Source organism: Panthera onca, chromosome C2 (genome assembly GCF_046562875.1).
Source record: "Panthera onca isolate mPanOnc1 chromosome C2, mPanOnc1 haplotype 2, whole genome shotgun sequence".
Lineage (NCBI taxonomy): Eukaryota > Metazoa > Chordata > Mammalia > Carnivora > Felidae > Panthera > Panthera onca.
In genome coordinates this window covers 109,169,845-109,186,411 of record NC_138347.1, presented here as the reverse complement: position 1 = coordinate 109,186,411, position 16,567 = coordinate 109,169,845, and the positions used below count along the sequence as shown (strand labels likewise).

Below are 16,567 nucleotides of genomic sequence, written 5' to 3'. Positions count from 1 at the left end.
ATTCGACATGCCACGGTGCCATATTCTGAGGTAGCATGTCTTGAACCCCATCACAGACCATGAAGAACAGTAATCCCTAAGAGTTGGGAATCAAATGGAGTGAGTTGAATGGTTACTCCAGCTTACTGCCTGGGGAGATTTTCTAGACTTAGAAAGGGGTAACCCAGGAACAGCTTGACTGTCTCTCTGGGTTGAGAAGACAAAGTTGGGAGTCCCAGGAGACCAAGCTAGGTAGAGTTCACAGGACAGATTACAGGAGAGGAGAGAACTGCCTAGAGAGAGCCCTCTGGAGATTTCGAGAGGGTCCCCTTTCAGCCTTCAGCTGAGTACTGATTAGCACATGTAAAGAATTAGAAGAAACAAGAGTTAGAACTCAGTTTAACTTTACAATAATAATATTAATGGAGTCAGAATATACTACCTCAAAATATGACACCTTGGCATATTGAATATTTGAAATAGCAGATACAGGAAGAATTCTCTGTATTCCTCCTTTTCCTCTGAAATAGGTCATACGTAATACTCTCTTGTGAGAGGTACCCTTCCTTAACCTCCTTATAAGGAGCATCCTTACCTGTGAAGACAGGGAGGCCAAGAGAAATCCAAACACAGAGCCAGTGTTCAGTTTCCCACAGTTTACTACTCTTAGCTCATACCCTTTTGTCCTAAAACCTTTTTTTTTTTTTTTTTTTTTTTTTTTTTTTTTTTTTTACTCTTCACCAAACCTAGTATAAAAACATTCAGACTTAACTATTTCTTCAGGTCTTCAATTCCTTATGAACGCTCTTGTGTCATATAAAACTTATATTAAATAAATTTGAATGCTTTTTCTTATCATTCTGCCTTTTGTCCATCCAACTCACAGAGCCCCAGCCAGAGAACCTAAAAGGGTGCTAGGAAACTGAAACTTTCCTCCCTTATGTTATTTCGAAAATATTTATTAAATTATAATATGTGAAACCATACTTTTGAGAAAAAGGTAAGATATTCCCTATCATTTCCCATTATTTACTCCTTAAGGTTTATCAGTAAAGGACAAAATAATTTAGTAAAGAAAATGCTATAAAAAATAAAACTTGGGGCGCCTGGGTGGCTCAGTCGGTTGGGCGTCCGACTTCAGCTCAGGTCACAATCTCACGGTCCGTGAGTTCGAGCCCCGCGACGGCTCTGGGCTGATGGCTCAGAGCCTGGAGCCTGCTTCCAATTCTGTGTCTCCCTCTCTCTCTGCCCCTCCCCCGTTCATGCTCTGTCTCTCTCTGTCTCAAAAATAAATAAACGTTAAAAAAAAATTTTTTTTTTAATTTAAAAAATAAAAAAATAAAAAATAAAACTTGAGGGGCACCTGGGTGGCTCAGTCAGTTAAGCATCCAGCTCTTGATTTTGGCTCAGGTCATGATCTCACAGTTCACGAGATAGAGCCCTACATCTGGCTCTGTGCTGACAGTGCGGAACCTGCTTGGGATTCTCTCTTTCCCTTTCTCTCTCTGCCCCTCCCCCGCTTGTGCGCTCTCTCTCTCTCTCTCTCTCTCTCTCTCAAAAATAAACATTTAAAAAATTTAAATACAAATAAAAAATAAAACTTGATTTTTTTTATTTTTTCTTTAACTTTTATTCATTCTTTTGAGAGACAGAGGTGAGTAGGGGAGGGGCAGAGACAGAGGGAGACACAGAATCCAAAACAAGGTCCAGGCTCTGAACTGACAGCACAGAGCCCAACATGGGGCTTAAACTCACAAACCGTGAGATCATGACAGGAGCTGAAGTCAGATGCTTAATTGACTGAGCCACCCAGATGCCCCTAAAACTTGATTTTAAAGAAGTTTGGGGGCGCCTGGGTGGCTCAGTCAGTTAAACGTCTGATTTTGGCTCAGGTCATGATCTCATGGTTCATGGGTTCACACCCCGCATGGGGCTCTGTGCTGACAGCCTGGAGCCTGCTTTGGATTCTGTATCTCCGTCTGTGCCCCCTCCCCAGCTCATTCTCTCTCTCTTTCAAAAATAAACATTTTTTAAAAAATTATAAATAAATAAATAAATAAATAAATAAATAAATAAATAAAACAAAGACGCTTGTTTCTGGGGCATCTGGGTGGCTCACCAGTTAAGCATCTGACTTCATCTCAGGTCATGTTCCTATGGTTCCTGAGTTCGAGCCCCGCATTGGGCTCTCTGCTGTTAGTATGGGGTCTGCTTGGGATTCTCTGTTCCCCTCTCTCTCTCTGCCTCTGCCTCTCTCTCTCTCTCTCTCAAATAAATAAAACATTTAAAAAAAATTTTTTCTAAATAAAGAAGTTTGTTTCTATTAAGTTAATCTCTATTTATCTTTGATGCATCTACTTCAGTCTGGCTTGCTCCAATGGTTGAATAATCCTACCTAGAAGTATGCCTTTCATAGATGGAAAGAACTAGTCACACATTTAATTATGCTTTCTCTCTGGCTGCCTGCCAAAAGCAATCACAGTTCAATATTACAGCTTCTCCTTCAGAAGTAATTAAGAAGTTAATCTTACTTAGAACACATAATTACCCAGCAGACCACAGAATCAACTTATCTACTTGTCATGAGTTAAAGCTCAAAGAAGCAGTACCACACTGAACGGCAACATCCAAACTGTCTCTGTAGCTATCCCATCAGCACCATCTGGAAATGTGTGGAGCCCATCACCACCCACCCATCACTGGAAACCAAGCCGCCCCAGCTTCTTTGAAGCATCAGGAAGCAATGGAACTGAAGCCCGTGAAGGACACTGGGCACAAGCCATTGAAGTTCCTAGTCTGTCAGGGTAACAAGGGATACATCTGAAGAACCAAGGAGCCCTCTGGAGCTCTAAACTGCAGAATATTCTGGGGCGTCTGGGTGGCTCAGTCAGTTGAGCGTCCAACTTCGGCTCAGGTCATGATCTCACGGTCCATGGGTTCAAGCCCCGTGTCAGGCTCTGTGCTGACAGCACAGAGCCTGGAGCCTGCTTCGAATTCTGTGTCTCCCTCTCTCTCTGCTCCTCCCCCACTCATGCTCTGTCTCTCTCCTTCAAAAATAAATTTAAAAAAATTTTTTAAACTGCAGAATATTCTTTTACTGCTCCTCAGCACCAGCCAGGGGTGAGGTGTTATTCACACCTAATCCCTTTCAAACATCAGTCAACCATTAGAGGAAAGACCCTTCTGCTTCATTTGACACTGGTATGCCAAGGGCCTACTATGTGACTTACTTAACATGGAAAGCATTTCTTCGCTTCATTACCTATACCCATGGATGGGGGAGCCAGAAATCTTCTAGAATGTATGGATCCTTCAAGAAAGCACCCACACCTGATGAAGGTGCTGCCCACTCTGTGTCATGGTCCTCAGGGCCTATAGGCTGAACACAATCAAAAGTCAGAATTTTTTTTGTTAAGTTCATTTATTTATTTTGAGAGGGAGAGGGAACACATGCACATGCAGGAGAGGGAGAGAGAGAGGGAGAGAGAGAGGGAGAGAGAATCCCAAGCAGGCACTGCACTGTCAGCGTAGAGCCTGATGTGGGGCTTGAACTCATGAACTGCGAGATCATGACCTGAGCCCAAACCAAGAGTCAGATGCTTAACCGACTGATCCACCCAGGCGTCCCAAAAGTCAGACTTTTCTTAAAAGTGCAGACCTGTGGCCATCTGAACACACCATTTTTGGGTAAACTATTGTTCTTTTCAGAAGTCAACAGCCACTTTTAGCGACCTATTGTCTCTCCAAGCTGGCTCTTGGCACAAATTCTGAAATTCTTAAGAATGTTGCAGAAACTAAAGGCATCTGAAATTGACATTGCAGCAGAAAACTCCAAGGCTATTCCCAGCCAGTGATAGCAGGCCTCATCCTATAAGGCTTTTTCAATAGTTGAGCCCCTAGAAACCTGCCGTGTACACAACACTATACTAAAGAATGTAGAGATTTATGAAGGAAAATATACTGTTTCTGTCCCCAAGAAACATATATTCTCTCCTAATATCAGAGGTACTCTTAACTGCAGCTGCACCTGAACTTTAGCTAAATTATTTCAACTACTGCAGGAGTCTAGTGGTGAGGCTGGGTGGCTAAAATAATTCTTCTACTTATTTTCCCATATTAGTCTCATGAGTTTTGTCTCATTGTGCATTTGGATTTTACATTATTTAAAGAAAATCAACATGCTCCTTTTTTAAAAAAAAATCACTTCTTGGAAAACAAATTGACAATTCTCTTTTTCCTATGTTACCTTAGAATGAGTGGCTCCCCTAGGGTGACTTCAGAGGTAATTCAATTTCATATGAAATTTACCAAATAACACAGGTCTGATGTGCTCTGCAGAACATTCCATATAGCCCAAATCCCTATCTGCCTGCAGTTTTCAAACATAATGCCACATGAACAATTGGCATGTTGAAGAACAGGGGAGGATGGTCCCCTCAGTGAATCAGCAGAATTTATAGAGAAAGCCTACCAGCTGACCCAAATTGGAGCTGTCATCCTCCATATCCCAGCTGGGGGGGCCTATCACCTGTGTAGTTCAATAGAGACCTTAAAAGTACTGTTTAGATAAGCTTAAGATATAGACATTCACCAGAATTAGAGGAACTACTGCCATAATCTAAAACCTTTTATGATAATCCTGAGACTAGGCAAAGTAGGAGGCCAGAAAGAAAAAAGAATGCATTGCAACCAAATATCTCCACCCCAGTGAGAACTCTGAACTATTCATTGCTTTTTTAAATTTTTTATATGTTTGTTTATTTTTGAAAAAAGGGCGGGTGGCAGAGAGAGGGGACAGAGGATCCGAAGCAGACTCTGCTGTCAGCCCAATGTGGAGCTTAAACTCACAAACCGTGAGATCATGACCTGGGCTGAAATCGGACACTTAACCAACCGAGCCACCCAGGCGCCGCTCATTGATCATCTATGTTATATATTTCTTTCTCCCTTTTTTTGTAACTAAAAGGGATAGTAAATCTTTCATTCCAACTGCAAAACTCAAAATATTTTATCAATAAACAATTATTGAGCATGGACTCCGTGTAGGACATTGTCCCTGTTCTGCAAATTTCTTAGAGCAATATACCTGAAAAGCTAAATTCTACAAAGATTTTCTAAGTATATACCTTGTGTTTTGGCATCCTTTTAAAATCCAACTGCTCCAAACAAAAAGACGAAAGAGAAAGCTACAAGTTTGTGTGTACTAAACATAGCTGCAAAAACACCTCTTTCATAACATGTGATTTAATCAATTTAGGCAAGTGCCTTTGGTCAGATTTGGGTAACTAAGAATACACATGGAAAAGTAAATCTTGACCCAGTTCTATCATTAACCAACTGCTCAAACCTTTTGTTCCCTTATTCTCTCTCTTGTTCTGCCCCTCTTCCTTACTTTCCATAAACCAGCCAAAGTATTCAACCTCCTGATTATTACAGTTAAAGAGACTGCTACTCCAGATATTAACTATCTATAAAAGTAACTCCCAGCAAAATTCTCCCTGTCTCTCAAAGGTAAGGAGATATGTGCCCATCCTTTTTGTATCTTCTGTCACTAAGCTACACATGCCTCAAGCAGGGACAATGGGCTTATTTATCTGACCATCTTTGGAACCAGGTACAGTGCATGATGCATAACAGCTACCAAGCATCAATAAATGTTAGCTCAATAAACTTCCCCTCAATCATCTAGCTTTATACCTCTACATGTTAAATGTTGAATTTGTATTGATTGGCTGAGAGAAACTCTTATTTTGCCGATCATTAGAGAAAAAGAGTTACCATCAAATTTGCACTGCCATTGTTCAGGCTGTTTTATCTTCAAGCTAGCAAAAGCCAGTCTATGTAATAAGCAGAAACAAACATTAATGAAGACAGTGCACTTACAATATGAAAGCATTTCTTAGTCAACTGTCCATTACTCTGCCCTTTACTCCCTGCAATAATCATTTGTTTAATATTTGCCAACCATAATGAGTTGAATAGTGATGTGCTATAATGATGACTGTTTGGTGACTGTTCCAATTATAATGATGAGAAGGGGCATTTACTTATGTTTAGAAAAGAACCTGGCAAAGGCAGCACAGTAGAGGGGATTCAGCTGGGACTGAACTCAGGGTGCCTGATTATCGTGGCCATTTAGCTATTCAAAGAGTGCAAAGGAACCTACAGTGTTCATCCACTTTAGTGGAGAGGCATCTCTCCTCCTGAAACTGCCTTCCAGCTGCATAATTTTTGAACTACAGAGCTCTAAAAAGAGATTTCAACCCCTCAGTAAAGATTCCCTGAGCATCTGCTACATCTCAGACACTACTAAACACAAATGAATAAGACCTCAGACACTCACAGTCTAGTCCAAAGGTTGGCAAACTTTGTAAAGAGCCAGATGGTAAACATTTTAGGTTCTGCAGGCCATACAGTCTCTGTGGCATTCAACCAACTTTGCATGTAGTGCAAAAGCAGCCTTATAATATACATAAACTATTGAGCATGGCTGTGTTCCAATAAAGCTTTATTTACAAAAGTAGGCATTTGGCCAGGTCTGGCCCACAGGGTATAGTTTGCCAATTACTGGTCTAATCTACATGTCAGGTACACTTTTTTAAAAAGGCAAAACAGTGAGATCTGTATTCATGAAGTTGTCTTTCTTGTATCTGTATAATATTTCAGAGTTCATGAAGCTATTTCATGTCTGATGCCTCAAAATTTAATCTTCATACCAACACACAGCCAGGGCTGGAACTAGGATTTAAGCTTCTGCCTAATAGGCAGCAATTACTATGTGTTCACCAAAATTCATTTCCTCTTCCTCCAGGGCACACACCAGACTACACTTCCCAGGATCCTTTGTGGTTAGGTCTGGCCATGTGCTTAGGCTCTAGCCAATAGAATTTAGGCACTGCCCATTAAAAACTTTCTCATAAAAATCTGCACAGGACTGTCTATTTTGTTTTCCTCTTTCAGTTGCCTGGAGAGGAGACACACCTCAGGTAACCTTGTGAGTCATATGTTGACAACAGCAAAACCACAAAATAGAAGGAGCCTGAGCCCCTGAATCACCACCTGGAAGAGAGCCACTCATCCAGGAACACCTGTGAAAGCAGCAAGAAATGTGTGTTAAGCCCCAGAAATATACAGATTTAATAATGTTACAATAGCTAGTACTGCCTTAACTAATACAGCTGAGGCATAGAAGATGAGTTTACCGTGCTAATGAGGCAGAAGAGATCATATTTCTGACAAGGGAAATATCAAGAAAAACAAAGGATGCCTTCAAGAAAGAACAAATTGTTCTAAATGGTTTGATAGTAAACTAGCAAGGCTGTGGAAGGAGAGGCAGAAAAGATAAACAGTGGGAAAGGACAACACTGAAGGAAAAGAACAAAAGACAGCAATTAGACACTGAACCAGAGGAAGAGGCTGGAAGCAGTGAGACCACCTCTAGGGTCTCAGAATAGCACTGGCCTAACCAGAGCACAGCTGGGAGCCAGCAAAAGAGTGGTTTGGTTTTTTTCTATGTAGCCAGATTTTTAACCAGATTTGATTTTTATCTTTTATTAATGTAATATAAGTTAATTATAAATGCACAAAGAAGTATGAAGAAAATCATACAGAATACTATAGTCAAAGATAACTGGTACTACTAGTCCAAGGCATAAACTTTTGAGCTTACTTTACCTTTTTTATGCACATACACTTAGGCATTAAGGAAAAAACTATCTACTGGGGCACCTGGGTAGCTCTGTTGTTTGGGTGTCCAACTCTCAGTTTCAGCTCAGGTCATGGTGCCAGTGTTGTGGGATCAAGCCCTGCACAGGGCTCTGCACTGACAGTATGAGTCTGTTTGGGATTGTCTCTCTCTCTCCCTCCCTTCCCCCCTGCCCCTCTCCCCTGCTCATGTACTCTCTCTCCTAAAAAATAAAAAAATAAAAATAAATTAAAAATAAAACCTATCTACTAGTGTACATTTAGGTTGTTCACCTTTTCTTGCTATTACAAAAAAAAAATAATAACTTCAATAAACATTCCTATCACCCGATCATTGTCCAAATGTGCAAGTACTTTTAAAGGAGTAGCTTCTGAAAGTAAAACCACCAAGCCAAAGGGTCTGTTTACTGTCAAACTGCCATCCAGAAACACTAATTCAAATTCCTACTGGCAGTATAGAAAAGTGCCCATTTTCACATTCCTCTGCTGATACTACATATCTGGGGTTTTTTGTTTGTTTTTTAATCCTTTGCCTGTCAGGTAAGGTAAAAACAAACCGTATCTCATTTTTTTAATTTTTGAAACACAGATAAACAAGCCCTCTTCTTGTATTTTTTAAAACATCCTCTCCAGGGGTGTCTAGGTGGCTCAGTCAGTTGAGCGTCATGGCTCAGGTCATGATCTCGCAGCTCATGGGTTCGAGCCCCGCGTTGGGCTCTGTGCTGACAGCTCAGAGCCTGGAGCCTGTTTCAGATTCTGTGTCTCCCTCTCTCTTCCCCAACCGACTCGCATTCTGTCTCTGTCTCTCTCAAAAATAAATAAACATTAAAAAAAACCCTCCAGCCTGTGGGAAATCCTAAACACATAACACTTGGAAGTTATCTTTGGTAAAGGGACAGTTTGCTTAATTTATGCAATTGTCTAAGTGATTAGAAGCCGAGCGACTTTTTGATTTGAAAAACAGCATGAAAGAAGTTAAAACAAATGATTAAATATTAGTTCTTCTTAGGAGATATGAAGTATTGTGGGTAAGCTGTGATTATCAGAATTGAGTGGGTAATGTGTTTCCACATTTACGTACTCTAAATAATCTGTCTTGCTAATTAAAATCAACTAAGGATTTATTTAATTTATTGTTTCCTGATGTTTTTATTTTGCATCTTTGTCATACATTTGACTTTGGTTTTGAGTATGTAGTAACTAGGCAAAAAGAGTAAGTATACAGGAATCAGAGGAAAAGACAAAAAGAAAACTGATATAGGTTATCAATCCAGAGAGAAAGGGGTGTGTGTGTGTGTGTGTGTGTGTGTGTGTGTGTGTGTCATAGATACTAACATGAGCAGGTATGTGTGATTAAGGGAAAGATACAACATTTAATTAAGGCTTATGTACCAACCACTGGGCAAGACTTGTCACACTCATCATCTCGTTAATCTTTGCAGTTCTTTGAAAGGCAAAGAATCAGTATTTTTTAAATGAGGAAAATGAGTGCCAGAAAAGTTGACCCAGGTGATTACCTAAAATATTAAGCTGTCATTAGAACTTTTTTTTTAATGTTTATTTATTTTTGAGAGAGACAGAGACAGAATGCAAGTGAGTTAGGGGCAGAGAGAGAGGGAGACACAGAATCCGAAGCAGGCTCCAGGCTCCGAGCTGTCAGCACAGAGCCCATCGCGGGGCTTGAACTCTGAACGGCGAGACCATGACCTGAGCCTGAGCCGAAGTCGGACACTTAACCGACTGAGCTACCCAGGAGCCCCTGTCATTAGAACTTTTAGTTGTCTCCTGCTATTTTACTCCAGATTCCATATTGTGCCCCCCACTGTACCAAAGCAGTGAATAAACCCTGGATTAGAACTTCTGAAGCTCACCCTGATACCAGCGTCCCTCTTTTGTCACTGGGGATACAAGGAAACAAAGAAATGATAAAGTAAAAAACAGAACAGGTTGTGTGTGAGAATGGGGGAAGATTATAGCAATATGAATAAAATACAAGAAAATAAATTAAGTGCTGAGTAAATGAGAAATTAAAGAAATTGAACAAAGAAGTGTCAACTTAAAATTGCATCCAAAAAACAATAATAAATGAGTATAGGATAAAGAAGTAGAACAGGGGCGCCTGGGGCGCCTGGGTGGCTCAGTCGGTTGAGCGTCCGACTTCAGCTCAGGTCACGATCTCGCGGTCCGTGAGTTCGAGCCCCGCGTCGGGCTCTGGGCTGATGGCTCAGAACCTGGAGCCTGCTTCCGATTCTGTGTCTCCCTCTCTCTCTGCCCCTCCCCCATTCATGCTCTGTCTCTCTCTGTCTCAAAAATAAATAAACGTTAAAAAAAAAAAAAAAAAAGAACAGGGGCGCCTGGGTGGCTCAGTTGGTTAAGTGTCATACTCTCAATTTCAGCTCAGGTCATGATCTCAAGGTCGAGGGACTGAGCCCTGCGTCAGGCTCCATGCTGAGCGTGGAACCTGCTTGAGATTCTCTCCCCTTCTGCCCCTCCCCCACTCATGTATGCACACTCTTTCTCTAAAACAAAACAAAATAAAGTAGCACAATAAAGCAATGGAACGGAATAAAAACACATATTAGTCAAAAGAAGAAATTAAAAAATAGAAAAAGTAAAGCAATAACTAGGAGCCACAGAATTATAAAACTGGGTGGTTCAACCAAGAAATGTTATATCCAACCCCTTAAGCTTGACCTGTTCCTATGGAAAGGACCCATTTTCCATTCTGTTGCTACTCATTATCATATGCCACTTTCTCCACCACCCTCTTTAAATGCAGTGACCAAAACTGAACTCTGTCTTCAAGTAAGGGTGATATCCACCCACTGAATAGAAACAGAATGTTAGCCAGGTCCCACAGCATTATTTCCACTGATCATTGACAACTTTAGAATTCATCAGTTTGTCGTTCTCTATGATCTTCAGGGCTTTTGCCAGACCTGCCAATATTTGTGATTTGTGTTGCTTTGGATTTGTTCTTATTTTTGTTTATGTTTACTTATATTTGAGAAAGAGAGCGCAAGCGGGGGAGGGGCAGAGAGAGAGGGAGACACAGAATCTGAAGTAGGCTCCCCAACTTTGGGTTTGTTCTTAATGATACTCTTTGAATTTGAACAAGAAAAATCGTGGAAGCCATCCTAGAAAGATCCCCTAGCCCAACATAAATGGCAGACAACTGCTCCAGCATCTTAACAGCTAATATACATCAGAGCCAAAGTAATACCAACCATGGATCCTCATCTTCATGGACTCACATGTGGCTTTATAAATAAATATATTCTAAATTTTACTTCTGTGAAAAGAGAAAGGAAATAAGAAAACTAAGGCAAGGAAGGTTAGAAACTAAAAGGAGGACTTTGTGGAAGACTGATCACAACCAGTGTAAGACTGAGTGCCCAGGGAGCACCTGTGTGACTCAGTCGGTTAAGTGTCGGACTTCAGCTCAGGTCATGATCTCGTGGTTTGTAGTTTTGAGCTCCTCATCAGGCTCTGTGCTGACAGCTCAGAGCCTGGAGCCTGCTTCAGATTCTGTGTCTCCCTTCCTCTTTGCCCCTCCCTTGCTCATGCTCTGTCTCTCTCTCTCTCTCAAAAAAAAAAATAAATAAACATTTAAAAATATCTTTTAAACAAAAAAAACCTCAACACCAATAGACTGCTCACAGTATAAGAGGCATTCAGTGACTAAGTCCAGGCTGAAGTCCTATCTTGTGTTCATATGGGGGATCAACAAGTAGCAATAGGAAGGTAGGTTATGAAATGGCCCACGCAATTTATGTTTTTCATTGTCCTTGTTGATCACATAAAAATGTAATTCCCTATGAGACCTGAACTATGGTGTGGCTCCTCTGTATGTGTGTCCACACAAGTATGCACACTCCTGGAAGAATATAAGTCCAGATGTGAAAAAGAATCAACTGTGGTTACACCTGAGGAGTGAGAAAGGCAAGGGGAAATTTTACTTAGAACTCAATATAAATCAATATTGCTTGGTTTCTTAAAAACTGTCAGCAGGTATAATTTTGGACATTCAAAATAAAGAATAAAGAAACAGGCAAATAATGACGAATGAATTTAGACATGAGAGAAAAAACGTGCAAAGAGAAACTATAAAAGAGAGTAACACAACTGTCCTTTAAAGGGGTCTTATTTTGTCCCTTCTCTTCTGATTTCCTATCTGCATTTGGGGGAAGGGGGGGCCTCAGACCCCTGGCTGTATATGTCAAGTTTTCTTTTCACATGTTACCTAGAAAACCAGACAGTACTGACATTGATTTTAAAAAGCAAGAAGCAACAAGTCGCTGAATTAGATGAAAACCTTATATTACACACATCTACAACCATGACTTACTCTTTAAACAGATCAATAGAAACAATCATTTACCTTTCTTCAAAGAGATGGCTGAAGTAACTCTAGCTCACTCATGATAGCTTCTGTGTTGTTGACAAGTAATTAGAGATAGTAATGGATTGTTTGTCAAAACCTCAATGACTAGGGTTCATGGTCTTAATATGCCTGAACCAATTTCTCAAGTAGATTGCAGGACCCTTTAGCAATGCTTCACAGGATTTTTTCCCCCAAAATACCACTTTTTTTTCCCTTAAAATACCAGTCTTTTTCCCTAAAATACCACTTTTATATCACCTGTCAAATCCAAAGCTTATCATCTTCTTTCCTTCTTCATTAGATCCAACCCAAACTCCTCAGGGGGATATTAAAAGCCTTGCTTAGGGGAACCTGGGTGGCTAGTCTGACTCGATTTCAGCTCAGGTCATGATCACACAGTTGATGAGATCAAACCTCGTGTTGGGCTCTGTGCAGACAGGATGGAGCCTACTTGGGATTCTCTCTCTCCCTCTCTCTCTGTGCTCCTCCCTCGCAAGGACTCTCTCAATAAACAAATAAGTAAACATGAGGTAAAAAAAAACTTAAAAATAAATTAAAAACCTTTGCATGATCTGGCTCCACCCTAAGCATTCTTACCCCACTGCTTTCCTACACCAAACCCTGTTTATCTGCCTCACAAGTCTTTTGTCTCTTAATCAATAAGTACTCACTTGCAAGTCTATTTACTCAAGGGAACAGCATATGCAGAAAGAGCAGAAGTTAAATTAAGATGTCTTTATAGAAATGGTAATGCTTTTTGTTTTTCTTTTAAACAGAGAAGACAATCAATTGTTTCTTGCCTATTTATATTACCAACTCCAAGTAAGTAACAGTATGGCTAAGAAAGAGAACATGACTGACTGCAAGTCCAGGCTCCAAAGTCTGCTCACAGGATCAAATGTCAGCTCTACTAATTACAAAATTTCAGTATGATCTAGGGCAAGTTATTTTTCTCTCTGTACCTGAGATTCATCATCCCAAAAGTTGAGGTAACAACTATGGTCATCTCATTGAGTTCTGATGAAGATTGCTAGTTGTCAAAATTACTTTTAGGTACTCAGTTTTTTCTAATGAATTTGATGCCATCATCTGGTATGGAAATCTCCAGAATCCAACCTTTTCTTCAGATACCATGTTCTGAACCCGTACCCTTAATTAAAATTAAGCAATTAAAAATTAAATTAGGTGATTACTTGCTCTGGTGAACATTTATATAGTCATAATAACATAATTTTATGCAGTCATAGTATGTAAACTTTGCTTATTGATATTAAACTTTTAAAATCAACCTATGATTGAAACATGGAAGGAGTAATGATGAGAAGTTAGAGAGACAAGTGAGAGAAAGGATGGGTAAAGGGAGTAGTATGGTCATAGGTAGAGTATTTCTATTTGGCAGAGTAGGAAAAAAAGTTAAGTGAATTGTTAAAGTTACAAAGATAGCCAACCAATAAAGTAACTGAAAGAGATGTGGGGATGCTACTAGAGGGCTAATACCTCATCTAACATAGAAGAAAATCAATAGAGAATATCAAAAATTGAAAAATCAATAGGTAGTAGAGGGGGCGCCTGGGTGGCGCAGTCGGTTAAGCGTCCGACTTCAGCCAGGTCACGATCTCGCAGTCCCTGAGTTCAAGCCCCGCGTCAGGCTCTGGGCTGATGTCTCGGAGCCTGGAGCCTGTTTCCGATTCTGTGTCTCCCTCTCTCTCTGCCCCTCCCCCGTTCATGCTCTGTCTCTCTCTGTCCCAAAAATAAATAAAAAACGTTGAAAAAAAAATTAAAAAAAAAAAAAGAAAAATTAATAGGTAGTAGAGTAAGTACATCATATAGAGATATGAAAGGAACACTAAAACCCTACAAAAAGGATAGTAAGAGTTAAAAGTAATTTATTTAGGAAAGAAGTGAAGAGGGCTAAGAGATAAAATCATACTTCTTGTACTAGTTCTTTCATACTACTGTGTTTAAGATTTTCAACTGCTCTTGGGGCACCTGGGTGGTTGTCAGTTGAGCGTCTGACTTCAGCTCAGGTCATGATCTCACAGTTCAGGAGTTCGAGCCCCGTACTGGGCTCTGTGCTGACAGCTCAGAACCTGGAGCCTGCTTCAGATTCTGTGTCTCCCTCTCTCTGCCCCTTCCCCACTCATGCTCTGTCTCTCTCTGTCTCTCAAAAATGAATAAACATTAAAAAAAAATTTGAAAGGTTTTCAACTGTTCTTAAACATAAGAAAATGTAACTCTCTTCTCGGAACTCTCTTCTCGGAACATGGTGGACATTCAGATGGAGCGTGCCTACCAAAAACAGTCAACCACCTTTCAAAATAAGAGGAAAATCCTGCTTGGAGAAACTGGCAAGTAGAAGTTCCCGTGGTACTATAAAAACAGGGTCCGGGCTTCAAGACTCCCAAGGAGGCCACTGAAGGTACCTACATTGACAAGAAATGCCCCTTTACTGGTAATGCCATCTGAGGGCAGATTCTGTCTGACGTGGTGACCAAGATGAAGATGCAGAGGGCCACCGTCATCCCCTGAGACTACCTCCACTACATCTGACAGTACAGCTGCTTTGAGAAACACAAGAACATGTCTGTGTACCTGTCCCCGATTCAGGGATGTTCAGAATGGTGACACTGTCACAGTGGGCGAGTGCTAGTCCTTGAGCAAGAGTGTGCACTTCAACATGCTCAAAGTCATGAAGGCCACTGGCACCAAGAAGCAATTCTAGAAATTCTGGGACTATACATCTGCCCACACCCCACACCCCCAAATAAAGTTATTTTCCCAGAAAAAGAAAGAAAGAAAGAAAGAAAGAAAGAAAGAAAGAAAGAAAGATAACTGAAAAAAATCTATTCCTAATACCAACTGAAACCACAAGAATAAACCTAACAAGACATGTAAACAAGCTACATGAAGAAAACTCTTAATCCTCATCGACGTGAAAAAAGACTTAAAATTTGGTGAGTCCTACTTTGTTCCTCAAAGGCAAAACTCCGTGTCTTAAAGTTGGTGATTCTCCTCAGTTATTCCATAAATGCAATGCAATTCCAATTAAAAAAAATCCTAACAGAATTACTTTGGGGACATTCCAGGCTATTTCTAAAATCATCTAGAACAAAAAAACACATGAAAAGAGAAAAAAATTTGAATGAGAACAATGATAAAGAACTTGCCTTACTAGATAGTTCAGAACTAGACTAATTGATCTATGGAATAGAATAAAGTACACAGTATCATAAGCTTTACCCTTTTTGTGAAATAGGGAAATCATAATTTTTAACAAAGTTAAATACCAAGAAATGATCACTGACCTCCCTACTCTAATGTTATATTTGAGCTGATTATGCAAGCTTCATGACAACATTCAAATCAATGTCTTGTAACCTAAAACAAAAGGTTGAGTTGGGGTTCTCTGAGCTTCCTGGGAAAAATATTTTCTGTTCTCTGTAAAAGAAATACAGGTACATAATCAGGCACAATACTAATAGACAAGAGGTCAGAAACTTGGAGCGGAAATGTTAAATTTCACATCAGGTAATATTACCTACTTGTAGCTAATATATTCCAATTGCAAGACAGTGATCGGATAAAATGTGGAAGGAAGAAGCAGGGTGAATTCTAGAGCAGCTTTGATCAGGGGCAAAGGACAGCAATGTAGACTTCAGAGTCCCGTGTTTTCTCATGAAAGATCTAAGCTAAGAAACTTGGGACCATTGTGTTCTCACCTATTTACTGCAAGAGCCTTCTGGTCTCCCTTGCTCTAGCTTCATCCCTCCCCTCAGTCTCTAAACTGTTGTCAGAGAGATCTTTCTGAAATTCAAATCAGATTTATCTCTCCCCCGCTTAAAACCTCCTTTGGAGTGGGGGGTGAGAGAAGGAGGATAATGTTCAAATTTCTTAGCTTGGATTATGAGGTCTTTAGTATAACACCTGGCCCTGGCCTACTTCTTCATCTTCAATCCTTGCTTATCTACCAGATATAATCCTTCTTATTCTTCAAAGCTTAGTCAAATGTTTCAACCTCCAGAAATCCTTTGCTTACTTCTCTATGCTCAAGCTACCACTGGAATATATTCCTCTATTACAGTGCTACCATAATTACATTGATATAAGCATGTCTTTGCAATATACTATGAATTACTGAAAAAAAGGTTAATACTTTTATTCACTTTCATATCCCCTACCAGCATTTTGTACATAAAGCATTCAATATATCTTTGATTGTACCAATTAACTAGTAGCAGTTATGGATTCCAATAGAAACTCCCCTCCCTTGTACAAAGTAGTTTTCCCCTCCCTTGTACAAAGAATTCAAATGACATAAAGAGAGAAATCATAAGTATCTAAAATGCTTAGCATCTTCTAAAAGCAAAAATCTGTATGATTAAAAAGAGTAGGTCCAGCCATCATCATCTGGGAATAAGAGGGCTCAATTCCAGCCACAGATCTACTTCATGTCACAGAGGAAAATGTACAGCCTGGTTGTTTTGTTTTTGTTTTTTCCTC

General features: G+C 40.1%; 1 protein-coding gene and 1 pseudogene across 8 annotated transcripts in view; one reads left to right on the top strand and one right to left on the bottom strand.

Annotated features, from left to right (window-relative positions):
* Positions 1–16,567, bottom strand: part of PLCH1 (phospholipase C eta 1) — a 218,498-nt gene that overhangs the window by 137,995 nt on the left and 63,936 nt on the right. The gene's annotated exons all lie outside the window — the stretch shown is intronic.
* LOC132684100 (small ribosomal subunit protein uS17 pseudogene) lies at positions 14,331–16,159 on the top strand (annotated as a pseudogene).